Source organism: Octodon degus, unplaced genomic scaffold, assembly GCF_000260255.1.
Source record: "Octodon degus isolate 3935 unplaced genomic scaffold, OctDeg1.0 scaffold00071, whole genome shotgun sequence".
In the NCBI taxonomy this organism is placed as follows: domain Eukaryota; kingdom Metazoa; phylum Chordata; class Mammalia; order Rodentia; family Octodontidae; genus Octodon; species Octodon degus.
In genome coordinates, this window is record NW_004524647.1 from 6,810,083 (window position 1) to 6,823,688 (window position 13,606).

General features: G+C 36.7%; 1 pseudogene; it reads right to left on the minus strand.

Moving 5' to 3' along the window:
• Positions 1 to 4,954: 4,954 nt before the first annotated feature.
• On the minus strand, positions 4,955 to 5,818 carry LOC101592823 (annotated as a pseudogene).
• Between the last annotated feature and the right edge of the window lie 7,788 nt (positions 5,819 to 13,606).

A 13,606-nucleotide genomic window follows, 5' to 3' on the forward strand; every position in this document is an offset into this window, starting at 1 on the left:
GCAGGTATAATAATTCAGAAAAAGGTTTTCTCTAGAGAACGGCTGTCTTGGGGGCCTGTCCCATAGCTCAGTTCTTTGAGTGGCTGCTTCAACTAAGCAGTCAGGCTCAGGTTGCTGTGGTTTGATCCTCATAACTCAAGCCAGCCAAACCTGCCCTGAAGGCATTCGGACAAAAAAAAAATCTTTATGAGGCCAGGGAGATGGCTCAGTGGAATAAGTGCTTCCCTGGCAAGCACAAGGGCCTGAGTTCAATCCCTGATTCCACCAAAAAAAAAAAAATCTTAGACACATCACTCTTTATTTTTAATAAAGACAGAAATTCCTTGAATAAAAAAATTCAGGGAAAAGATTTAAAAGAAAATACAAGACAACAGAAAGAGACAGAGTGTTTTCTACCAGCTGTCATCAAGAAAAAGATAGTGACTTAGCACCTCAGAATAGAAAAGTCATGATCTCTTAGTAGAAGACAGCCACACAAGACAGTTGAGGAGGTAGTGCTAGACTTAGACCCACCCTGACAAGCTTAAGCTCAGGCCAGCGAGGACACAGCAGCTCTGCCCTCTACAGTGAGAAACTGGTCCAGGTGTGCGTGGCTTACAGAAAAGGAAAGTGCAGGCATTAAGTCCAGAAATACCACCCCATTGCTTACATCTAGCCCTGAACTCAGTGATCTATTTGTTTACCATCTACCAACATGAGCAGAGACGTGTCTCAGCCTGGAAGGCAGCCTTAGCCTAGTAGAGAGACAGAGGGGTCTCTGAGCAGAGGGGACACCTGAAATACCCACAGGCCATAAAATGAGCCAGAGAAAGTTGACACTTGGAACACACAAAGGCACTTGGAACTGGAAGCTGATATCTACACCCCAGTGCTACAAACCATTGATCAATCACAGTGGGAATTGAGGGCCAAGATTAATCATTCAAATACAAAAACTGTGAGTGTGGATTCCAATACAGACCTTAGAAAGAAGTTACTTAGTCAAAAACATAGAACTATTTTACAATTGCTTCATTTTTGTTTGTTTGTTTGTTTGTTTGTTTGTTTGTTTGTTTGTTTTTGCAGAACCGGGGATTGAACTCAGGCCCTTGAACTTGCCAGGGAAGTGCATATTCCACTGAGCCATCTCCCCGGCCCCAACTTCATCTTTTTCATTGGATTTTTGGAATTTGAGGTCTTCTTTCCTTTTTCCTTTTTTCTTCTTCTTCTTTGTTTTATTTTGCTCTTTTTTCTTCTTTTTATTATTTGGTGTTACTGTTATCTAATTCTATTAATTGTGTACACTTTAAAAGGATCCATTTCCTCACCTCTTTATCTTCTTTTTTATTAGTTTTCAAATTTTGTTTCTTTCCTTCTCCCTTTTTCTATCATTTCCATCTTCCCTAGTATTTGCAAAGATGTAGTAACTGTATAGTTACTGCTATCCTATGATTGTTGAATGTTTTCTATTGTTATTGGTGGTATAGTTGCATATAGCAGATATTTACTATATGACAATATTTAGTTTGTCTTCATATGCATATATTATAATCATTTCTCTCTTCTCTACTGTTAATGATGTCATAGTGGTTCTTAATGTTTTATTGGCTCTTCTGGTATAAAAATATTCATTTTGCCTTTAACTTTATTAATGTTGTGATTTTTTGATATTTCCAGGGTGAAATAGTAGTTGCTATCAATGGATTTTTAGTGTGGGGCAATATCTTGTCTGTATTTATGTCATTAACACCAGTGCAGAGGAGCTATCCTACTTTCAGACAAGGTGTACTTTAACCAAAAACTGGTTAGAAGAGTGAAAGATCAGGTCACTTTGGTAAAGGGAACATTTCAACATGAAGAGATAGCAATTATAAATATACATCGGGGCTGGGGAGATGGCTCAGTGGAATAAGTGCTTCCCTGGCAAGCACAAGGACCTGAGTTCAATCCCCGGTTCCGCAAAAAAAAAAAAAAAGGGGGCCGGGGAGATGGCTCAGTGGAATAAGCTCTTCCCTGGCAAGCGCAAGGGCCTGAGTTCAATCCCCGGTTCCGCAACAAAAAATAAAAATAAATAAATAAAAATAAAAAGGGCCGGGGATGTGGCTCGGTGGCGCAGCGCCTGCCTAGCAAGCGCGAGGCCCCGAGTTCGATTCGCAGTACCAAAAAAAGAAAATAGTGAAAATAAGACCAAAAAAAGTCCTTTAAAAAAATAAAAAAATAAAAAAAAATATATACATCAACTGAACACAGATACGCCCAAATTCATAAAACAAACATACTGCACATAAAAGATCAGATAAACATTGGGAAACCTCAATAGCACACTGTTACAAATAGATCAACTAGACCAAAAAAATCAACAAAGAAATATCAGAGTTCAACCAAACCCTTGAATAAATGGACTTAAAAGATATCTATAGGGCTGGGGAGATAGCTCAGCTGTCTAAGCACCAGCCTGACAAGCACAGGGACCTGGGTTTGATCCCCAGTACTGCATGCTGTGCTGGCCACTGAAACTGGGTGTGGTGACACAGGCCTGGAATCCCAGCACTGAAGAGGCTGAGACAGGAGGATCACAATGAGTCCAAGCTGCATAACAAGACCCTGTACTAATAAATGAATAAATAAATCTTTTTTTAAAAAAAGATTTTTAAAGATATATAGAATCTATAATGTTCCACCCAACAACAACACATCATAACAAAATATACATTCTCAGAAGCACATAAAACCTCCTCCAAGATAGACCACATACTACTCCATCAAATATGCATAAGTTAAAAAAGGAATCAAAATAATTTCATGCATATTACCAAATCATAATGCAATGGAACTAAAAATCAGTAGCCAAAGAAACTACAAAAATGATGAAATTGCATAATACACCCCTTCGTAATGAATAGGTCACCCAAGTCAATGCAATTAAAAATTTAAAAAGGCCAAATCACAATGGACATCAACAAAAACTAAATTATCGGTACTATTTCAAAAACCTATACTCTAATAAAGTACAGAATCAAAAAAGGATAGATTCTTAGATACAAATAAATTACCAAAATTAAATGAAGAAGATTTATAACCCTGAATAATTCAATAGCAGGCAATGATATTAAAACAGTAATAGAAATCCTACCAAGTAGGTAAAACTCAGATTCTGACTGATTCACTGGTGAATTCTACAAAAACTTTATGGATGATTTAATGACAATACTCCTCCAATTCTTAAACAAAGTTAAAATGGAAAAAGTACTCCCAAAGTCATTTTGGAATCTAACATTACCATAATTCTAATACTATACAGACACAACTGAAAAAGAAAATTATAAGCCAATTTCTTTTTGTGTGTGTGTACACATGTAGTTTGATTATAACAAAGTAACTTGTACACGTTGAACATTTAAAACTGCACATCACCTTTTCCTTTCCAGTGAAAACAAAAAAAAAGAATTTAAAAATAAACCAACAAAATTACAATAGAGAATGTTAATTCCAAATAAGACCCTACAGATTCTGCTGATTCTCCCATTGAGTGGCAGGGCTCAAGTCATCATTAGGAGAGAATTTTATTTTAAAGGTGTCATCTTAAACTGCAAGGATGTCTGTTAACATCACAATTAAACATGCCAACGGAAAGCCATGTTGTCAAATGCCCACTTCACCCACCCAAACATCTCAAACCCACTCTTTGCTGATCTTCTATACACCCTTTAAAAAAAATTTGTAAATCTTTTTTTAAACAAGAGAAAGTAGACAGGTATATGTTGGTAAATGCTCTATATTCACATAGAGACACAGTGTAATCTCTGAGCCCAGTATATAGAGAGAGGAGGAAGAAAGCTACAATTATATGCACTACTACACAGGGGCTGAGCACCCTCCATCTTCCAGCACAGTGAAGAACATGAGGCAGAGAGTTTTCTTTTTTCCCACAGAGCACGGTGGTGTTCATTCCAAAAAGTTTGTGGAGACAGGAGGGGATCGAAATGAATTGAGAACAGAAGACTGTGGAGATCCTTGTCCCACTATGTTCTTTTTTTTATTATTAATTTTACTGAGAAAATAGCAATGAGACAGTTTCAAAACTGACTAATAGGACAGTTTCAATAATTAATACATTGCTTATTGTTATCTCTTTAGTGGTTATTCATAGTATAAGATGCAAACATGATATCCTGTCCAAACACTATTAGTACAAATCTTTCTTCTCATTGAATTAAGAGAAAGTAGCTGTATATCTATTTAACTATTTTGTATATACACATACAAAATGGTCCTTCCTTTGTATCCCCTTTTTTTGTTTAGTTTTGTTAGAGATGGGTATTCCATTGCCATTTAAATATTGTAGGTACGTGAATTCAGCAAAGTGATCCAACAAAGTCCAGTAGTCCATAATAGTAGTAGGTTATCCATAGGACTGGCAATGTCAGAAGTTGTTGACTTGAGCCTTTCACAGCTCAGCATATTGACATGGCTTTACTTTTTATACCTTGTTTTTATAATTTTCTGCTGGATTAAGACCAAGTTAGAGCAAAACCTATATAATAAGAAATGTAACTTCTGTATCTGACAGGATCAGTCAAATCCCCAGCAGTATTTACCCTGAGACCCTGTACCGCAGTTTGTAGATCCTTTGTCAGTGTCAGCCATGTGGATGAGTCACAGCCATTGCTTGATCAATTTGCTTTCTGTGAAAGCCTGAGAGAATGGTTTCTTTCCATGTGACTCTCCTTAGGCACACTCTACATCATCAATCACGCTGCTCTGTGGCCCATAATCTCCTTGATCAGAAAACGTGTGTCCCACTATATTCTGCAAGGTTTTTCCCCACAAAGTAAGTCAAGAACCATGGTGTTCAAGAAGAGGGTGACTGAGCACAAGAGGGGTGTCAGGGAGGGGGAAGACTGCAACTTGCTCCCAGGGACTGGAGAAAATAAAAAATAAAGGAAAAACAAGATCGGAATCCATCAGTAGTCAGTTAGTCATCTTCTCCTTCATCCTCCTCGCCCTCTTCATCATCCTTATCCTCCTCACCCTCATCCTCATCACCCTCCTTACTGATGTCCTCCAGCGCCTCCACCTCATCATCATCATCATCATCGCCCTCTTCCCCCTCGGCCTCCTCATCATCCATGTTGGGAACCAGGTAGTGGTACAGCAGGTTGGGCCAGATGTCATCCTTGATGACCTCTCCTAGCTCATCTGCACCCATGTCTGAGTGGTCAGTGAACCAGGTAAAGAAGCTCTCAGGCTCTTCTTGTTGCCTCTTCCTATTAGCTTTATTCTGCATTTTCATTGAATGTTTCATCAGATCCTTTCCAGATTTCCATTTGATTTCAGTGGACTCTGAAGACGGATCACCACTCTCATTCAGATGAAATTCTTTGGAGAGAATTTATTTTTGAAGTAAGGATTTTCATCAAAATAAAAATTTATTCTGTAACTTGATTTGATATCTTCAAATTCTGTCACTTCAACTCTGGTCAAATAATACAAAGCTTCTTTGTCTTCTTCCCCAAGCAGCACAGATACTTGTGGATGGTTAATAAATATTGTTACACAAAAATTTGGGATTTTGGCGATCAATTCTGACCTCTTGTGAAAAACGGTTAGTGGAGTTTGTTATATTTCTGTTCTATTTTCAAAATTTCCTCACTGGCTTGTTCATTAAGTCTGTGTCTATTTCATTTTGTACTTCATTGATGTGTTCAATTGCTTCTTGTTGCTCTTTTTTCTCCCTTGGGCAGGCCCGCGAAGAAGTTGCTGCCTCGGGTTTGGGGACCAGAGACTATTGGACCTTCTTGGTCAGAGGAATGAGCGAAGACTGGCGCTTGGGGACCATGACACAGGGAAGGCCCTGCTCCAGGCAAGGGGTCATCTCTTGCCACAAGAAGGCACTTCAGAACCTATAAGCCATTCCCCATTGTTGGTGGAAATGTAAATTAGTACAGCTATGGAAATCAGTATGGATAGTCTTCAAAAAATCTAAAATTAGAAACCCCATTTGATCCAGCTATTTCTCTTCTAAGTATCTTTCCCAAAGAGTTAAAGACATAATATGACAGACGGGCATACATACCTGTTTATAATAGCACAGTTCACAATAGCAAAAATTTTGAAAGTGGTCCATCGACATGAATGAACAAAAAATTTGATCTTTGTATACAATGGAGCATATTTCTGCCATAAGTAAAAATAAACTTGCATCATTTGTAGGAAAGTGAATGCACCCTAGAAATAAAATGTTAACTGAAATAAATAAGACGCAGCTTAAATATGTAAGTTTTTCTTATATGTGAAATCCAAAATATACACAAATTAAAGAGCAAGACAAAAGATAGTTAATAGGAAACATGAAGAAATATCTTTTACAAAAGTACAGGGACCAAGAGGTGAAGTATGAGGACAGGAAGAGAAAAAGGACAAAAAATAATAAAAATGTGTTACATGTTTGCATCAACTCCCTACAGTGAATACAATCATTATGTACTGCAAACATGTACTAACAAAAATAAAAATTATAAAAGAAATTTTATGGGGCCCGCTGGATCCTGATTCGACCCAGAGCCCAGGCCCGACATGTGAGTGAGAGGACCCAGGGCACTTCAGATCCTCAGTCTACCCAGAGCCCAGGCCTGGCATGGAACCCATCAGCAGAACTCCCTTCAATGAGGCTAAAGGCAAGACCCACCCAGCTGATTCAGGAAAAGAACATCTTGCCAGAGTGGCACAGAGGGTTCAACTCCAAGGGCTGCAACAGGAAGAAGTGGAGCACAGCAACCAGATCCAAACCACACCCACTTGGACGAGTTTGAATTTGGTAGATCCAGACCTGGTGCTAAGGTAATAACTCTATCTAAGCTCTACACCAAAGGCCAGAAGACAGTGCCATAGAAAATGACAACGAGAAGGGACAAAATGCAGTCTCAGGCCCTGAACCCACCCATAACAAATGCAGAAGACACTAGCATAGGAGCAATTGGAAATCACACACCTGAAATCTCTGAAATAATAGCATCTGAAGTAAAGAAACAACTGCAGAAAGGTATAGAGGAAATCAGATTAGAAATAATTTCTGAAGTAAAAAAAGAAATGATAACTATAATGAAAGAAGTACTAAGTGCTCCTAAAGAAGACACTCATAAAAAAATAAAGCAAAATACAAAAATGATGGACTCCTTGAATAAGAAATATGGGAAAGAAATAGAATGAATGAAGCAGATCCAAAGTGATATATAGGAATTTAAAGCCTCAATCACAAGCTGGCAAAACCATTTGAATGAAAGTGAGAATAGACTTTCAGACCTTAAAGACACCATTTCAGCTAGTGAAAAAGTAAGAAAAGATCTCCTAAAAACAACTAGGATGCAGGAAAAAATAATTCAATACCTTCAAGATGATGCAAAGATGAACAATGTGAGACTGATAGGTATCAATGAGAAAGAAGGAGTCAATAAAATGATATAAAAAGAATATGGATGGAAGTAATGGCAGAAAACTTCCCAAATATGGAGAAACTATCTTTCATTCAGTTAATTGAGGCATATAGAACTCCAAATAACATCAACCCAATTAAAAATACACCCAGACATATAATAATCAAGATCCCAGAAATTCAGTACAGGAACAGTGTACTAAAAGCTGCTAAAGAAAAGAAACAGATCGCATTGAAAGGAAAACCCATCAGGATAACGGTAGATTTCTCTTCACAAACCATCAAGGCAAGAAGAGCATGGAGCAAAGTACTTCAAGTCTTGCAAGAAAACAAATTGCAATCCAGACTGACATACCCTGCAAAACTCCGTTTCAAGTATAACAGAGAAGTGAAATACTTCCACGACAAAGAACAACTTTAGAATTTCATGATGACGAAGCCAAACCTACACAGACTACTAAAAGATGTTCTAGAGAGGGAGCAAAATGACCACAACTCCATGCATGAGAATGGATAGAACCCACCAAATAGGGCAAATAATTAAACACAGGAGAATAAAAGGTATGCAAAAGTAGTCGTTCAGTTATTCTTTTGTATACAGCAGCAAGATATTTCCATCAGCATACTCTACAAATTGACTTGTCCTTCACACTATGGGTCATGATTCTGTCTGGGTCTACAGAGTGGATATCAAGGAAATAGCAGTAGCTCAGTCCCACAAGTGACACCTGGCAACCAGTAAGTGTTATGGACAACATCTATGTCCAAGACACATTAGAACTTTGTGCAATATCCTATCCCCAAACTGTTAGAAGTGCTGGTTATTTATTTGTCATTATAATATTTATCTTATGCTTTATTCTTAGTAATTCTTTACTATCATGAAAACTTTTTCTTAGTTCAATTGTTTTGAAACATTTAATTTTCAATTAATTAGTATTTAATTTTCTGAATATTCCTTAATCATAATTTTGTTTTAAGATTTATACTGTATATTTGACTATATATACTTATACGGTATCTATTTAAAAGACATAGTATATTTTCTAGTATTAGAAACTTTCAAAAGTATATTTCCATTTTCTATTGACTTTATATTACTTCTTCCCTATCTTTTATACATACACAAAAAAATATGCGTATAACCCAACATAAGATTGATACTGTTTCACAGAAGTCTTTAATGACCTTTTAAATGGGTTCATCTAATATATTTTACATAGTCCTGCATAACTACCATTTTGAGAACTCTTTATTATTCATCCAGGAGCATACAGCAACTTCTCTTGCCTTCTGAATTATGCTCCGTTATTTCCTATATGTTACATCTGGAGGTATTAGAATATTTCAAGTTTATATAACTGGAAAATATTTTGCTTTTAGTTTTCAAAGACATATTTGCTAAGTATAAAATTCAAAGAGAGCAGATTTTTTTTTTCCTTATTTTCAGTCCTTTAATTAGTCTAGTTTCTTACACACTTGGTCTTTTTTTTCTTTCTATTGTGGAATAAGATACATTTTGTTCTTCCATAGCTAATTTTTTATGTATATGCTTTAATGGTTTTTTCTTTATAATAAATTTTGGACAACTTCATTTTTGTGTATCTGGGTATGATTTTATTCAAATTTCTTGGCAAAAGGTTCATTTTTCTTGGAACTGTGGTGTTATAAGTTCAATTAAATTCAGAAATTTTAAATCTTTAAATATTTATTGTCTACCCACTTCTACTTTGAGAATTCTAATTATATGAATGTAAGTTTCTTGATTTGACACAGAGTGAACTATTTATTATATGACTGATCTGTAAATTCTTCATTTTTATTTTGGACAATTTTTATTATATTCATTTAAGTTTGTAAATAATTTATTTACAATGTGAAATCTATTATTAATCTCATGCAATGTATTCATTTCAGAAATATTACTCTGAAAATCACTCTGTCTATATCTTATATTTTTCACATTTCGGTATTTGTCTACAATTTTTAATATAATAGTAATTATTGATTTTCAATAAAGTTAATGAAAAAAAGAAAGAAATTTGATCATCTTTGAAGTAAAATCTGTGTTCAATTTTCGACTCTGTGTGAAATCTAAACAATTGAAATCCTTCTTGAGCCTACTCCTCATCTATAAAATCAGGAAAAATCTATTGCAATTTTTGTAAGAAATAAGAGAATAACCTATCCTATTAATACACTCACAGAATGCATTCAATAAAATTATCTCCTTTTATCTACCCTTTCATCTCTGTTTGAGCTTCTCTTTACCTATTCCTATCTGCCAATTTCTCATTGAAATTGTTTTCAGAAATAAATACTAGACTTAACTTGTTTGTTATAAAGAGAAGCAGGACAATTTAAAACAAAAATTATTCAAAAGACTCTCTAAGCATTTATTCCAATCAACTTTCCCTGTTAATATATTTTATAGTACACAAGAAAGACTGACATACAAAATTAAGATATTCTATATAGCTAATAAAAAAGCAAAAATAAATGAAATAAAATCAATAAATGTGAGCCCATGCCTTTGACTCAGGGGAAAATATTCTAAAATAATTGAATAAACATGGTTTATTTGTACCAGCTCCAATCAAAATACCAATAATGTAATCAAATAGGCAAGAAGAAGGCTTAAAATATCCTATTATATTGTTCTGCAAAATGGACCACTGACTTCATTTCTTAAGTCATTCTCTCTTTGTTAGGCTCTCAACCAATGTTATTCAATACTATATAGTGTGACAAAGGCAAAGTTCTGTTTTTGTACTGTCTAATATGATAGAGAAGCAGCCAATATATCTATTGACCACCAGAATAACATAATTTAGGGGCCGCTGTTTTAATTTCACTTAATTTTAATTTTATTCAAATATAAACATAAGTAACCACACGTAGCTAATGGCTACTATATTGCACATACAGATCTGGGCTAATTTAGTCATGTAAAAAAGATTTTTATCCTCATTTTCTCCACCTTAACAAAACTTTGTTAATCATAATGTTCTATTTTGATAGTGGTCAATTAAGATATTCTATATAGATAATAAAACAAAATGTAGTAAGACATCTGTTTGCATTACTCTTTCCTGTGCTACCTGCTTTACCAAGAGGGCAAAATAACACTGAAATGGCCCAAGATGTAGGTGTTTCCAAAAGTAATATAGATGTTCAATGGGGAAACACATCCAATACAATTCAATTTTTCTCCCTTCTTTACATTACATGATAAAAGACATTCTCAACCATATACTCTCCAAACATCCCAGCAAGGTGTTTCTTAAGGCTGTTTCTTGTAATATTCCTTCTCATTGGTTCATGATTAACCTCATAGTATAAAACTTTGAGGGGTCATTATTATCCATTTGAGATCCACAGCTCTCTTGGGCCTGGAAGGAAATATTTGCATTTCAAAAGAAAAAAATTAACTGCACATTCTTTAAGAAATCAATCCTGAGAATTGTTTTCCTCAGCTATGATTTTAATAATTTTTGTGCAGCTATAAATTACAGTATGTAATCCTGCAAAATATTGAAAACAGAAATCTACGCTGACAAATAAATTCAGGGATGTGACCCTGAGCAGGCAAGTCAAATTGGAAACTGGAGGCTCTTAGAAAATATGAATATCCTAACAAGGGCTCATGCTTGAAGAGAATAACCTTACTATCTTCTAGTATATGGACAGCCCTGATTTATTCCTTAACTTGACATAATGTCATTTGTAGAACCCCTGACCTTCTAAGATATTATGACAATTCTTCCAAATAGTGAGATGTTCTGTCCAATAAACACCACCCACATATAGCTCTTAACTATAGATTACCCTTTTCTGTATGAGTATTTTGAGATTTAGAGTAAATCCTCATACAAAGAGAAATTCAATTTTTCACAGTTCCCAGCAGTCAACTTAGATAGAGTAAACACTCTTTAGATATTTATCAGTTATATAAAGAAACAAACCATAACTGGAATAAAGAGAATTGTATTTATGCCATGTTAGCCTTGAATGACCTGAAACTTTTTTTTCAAGTTTTAAAATAATAATGCATACTTTATATTGGCTTCTCAAATGATGCCATCTTTAAGGAAAATTAATTATATATCTCAATTATAGCTTCTCTCCTAGGAAGTGCTTCTTCCAGTGTTTTCTTTTGGATACAAAAAAAGGCAATATCAATTCTTCCTTATATAATTCATTTCTTAAATTAATTCCCATTTATAGAAATATTTCCCCTATTTGTCTTTTATTAATTTTCTTTTCCTACCAACTAGTTTCTAGCCAGTGTCACTCCTAACTTCATTTTAGTGTTGAACATCAGGTCAGACTAAGTCAAGTCTGTTGAGAGGTACTTAACATGTCTGTGGTATAGATATAGGGCAACTAAAAGGACAGAACACCAAATTTTTGAATAAGTATAGCATCTAAAGTGTATACTGATGGATGAGATTGGTAATGAACAGAAGTTTCCAGTAGATTTAAGTTTCCCATATTCAGGACAGCAAAGAGCATGGTATTGTGGAACCCAAATAAGAGTCACTGGAGGATGTATATTTGTCTTAGTTACTGTTAGGTACAAACCCACACAATCAACCAGACCAGGCATTCTAACATGTGAAGATCTATTGGAGGGAGGAGCAAGTGGGCTGGCTGTCTAGCGGACCAAGGCAGCAGTGAATCAGACAAAGCACAGGGATTTTAAGGGGTTTTGTGGGGAGGATGTTTGCAGGTTGGAACAGCCAAGGGAGAGCTAATCTTGGCAGAGCTACTTGATCTGTGTGGGACTTTCGATATTAACAAAAGGAGAGTTTCTGTGGCTTTTTGCCCAGATCAAAGTCAGGTGGGCCTGTTATATGGTATTGGCCCCAACCTGGGACCAAAAGGAAGTGAATCTTGGAGTGAGGGTAAGGGTCCAAAATAGGTTGAGGGTCCTAACATCATTTTGAACTCCTGTTTGGTAGGAAAGAGGGCAACAAACTTATCTGGCTACTTCCTACTGGCTGGAGGAGTGAGGGGGTCCAAGTCCAGGCATCAGGAGGAGTCAGAGGAGCATGCAGAGCAGTCTTCTATTGGGTCCTGCTTGGCTAGAGCCTGGTAAGCATAGTCTGAGAGAAGCATTTGCTTAAAATTTTGGGTTGTTAATCTGGTGCCAGTATCGAAGATGAGGGGAACGAAGGAGGGAGCTATCATGAGCATAATAGCCAGCCCTGAGAAGGGCCCTAGAAGTGGAGTGAGCCAAGGGAAGATGGAGTTCCACATACCTTGTCCATCCCACCCCAAGAAGCCTCCTAGGGAGGTCCCAAGTCCTGTAGCTCCCAGGGTTGCCCCTAGGAAAACTGCCTACCAGGATGCCCACATGGGTAGCCCATTTTATTCTATGGAGTATGAATATATTCTTAAGGAAGAAGGCTTCTTGAAACTCTGCGTCTGTGTATATGTTGAAATTATGGATCACAGTCACTGGAGTGCCCTGGAGTATAGAGAAGGAAAGGAAAGACTGATGTGTTACACATGAACAGTTGTGTGCATGTCTTATGTTGTTTGTCTAGTGGTGTGCTGAATGAAGTGAGTTTGGCGCAAGAGAGGCCAATGGAGTTTCCTGGAGAACACGTGAGGTTGAGGGAAGAGGAGAGTTGTAAAAGAGGGTATCAATGGCTAAATGCTTTTGAGAAGGGGAAAGGTGTTTGTGTTGCTGGGACAGCCAGGATGACCAAGAGATCAGGCCTTAGAACATACATGCATAGCCAACACTTGGTGAGGTTGGTGATCTGGGTTAGGAGAGTTCTTGGGAGCAAGGAGAGCTGACAGGATCTCGGTTCATACCCATGTAGAAAGCTAGCACCAGGTATCTCAGTTAGAACAAGAAGACTGAGGAGGCAGAGAATGGTGGACCTGTTCTGTGGTATTGGCCCTGGCTCAGGGCCAAAAGGAAGTTAACTTTGGTGTGAGGGTGAATATCCTAACTAGGTTGAGGGTCCTAACTTATTAGTTACTTTTCCTGTCACTGAGACACAATACCCAATTCCCACAAGTTAAAGGAGTAAATGTTTATTTTACTTTACAGTTCGTAGCAATTTCAGGCCATAGTCAGCTGGCTGTAAGGTAGGGTGGCCTGGTAGAAGGACATCACAGAGGAAATGAAGGTCATGGCAAGGCAGGCAGGAAGCAGCAAGCCTGCCTTTCTTCTGTCCC